Source organism: Pteropus medius, unplaced genomic scaffold (genome assembly GCF_902729225.1).
Source record: "Pteropus medius unplaced genomic scaffold, Ma_sr-lr_union100, whole genome shotgun sequence".
In the NCBI taxonomy this organism is placed as follows: Eukaryota; Metazoa; Chordata; class Mammalia; order Chiroptera; family Pteropodidae; genus Pteropus; species Pteropus medius.
This window is the reverse complement of record NW_024342471.1, coordinates 16,587,035-16,587,494: the sequence shown is the minus strand read 5'-3', so window position 1 is coordinate 16,587,494 and position 460 is coordinate 16,587,035.

Genomic DNA, 460 nt, shown 5'->3' with positions numbered 1-460 from the left:
GGCTCCAGTCCAGCTGCACCTGCTCCCTAATCAGGATGCCAGGGGCCCCCAACCACCCCCACCTCCTGCAGGGCCCTGGGAGCCTCCTCTCTAATTCCTCTTCCTCAATCAGCCAGTGCTCTTGTGGCCTCTCAGCTGATTGCCCTTTTGTTCCCTGCCAGGCTGGTGCCACCTCCAGGGCCCAGCTTTCCCCAGACTGCCCCCTGGGTACCCTGCCCACCTGGCTCCATCCCTTAGGCTGTATCTGGGCCTGCAGGCTTCTGAGGAGGCTGAGGCATGACTGGGGCACGTCAAACAAAACCATCCAGAGTGTGTGTGCACACACACACGCACTAAAGAGAAATATTAACACACGGGAGCAGGAAGTAAAGCACTTACACACATTCTTTTAAAAGACGTCCACACTAACCAGGAAAATACGCACAGAGTTTTGGAGACAAAAAGGCACAAATACAAACCA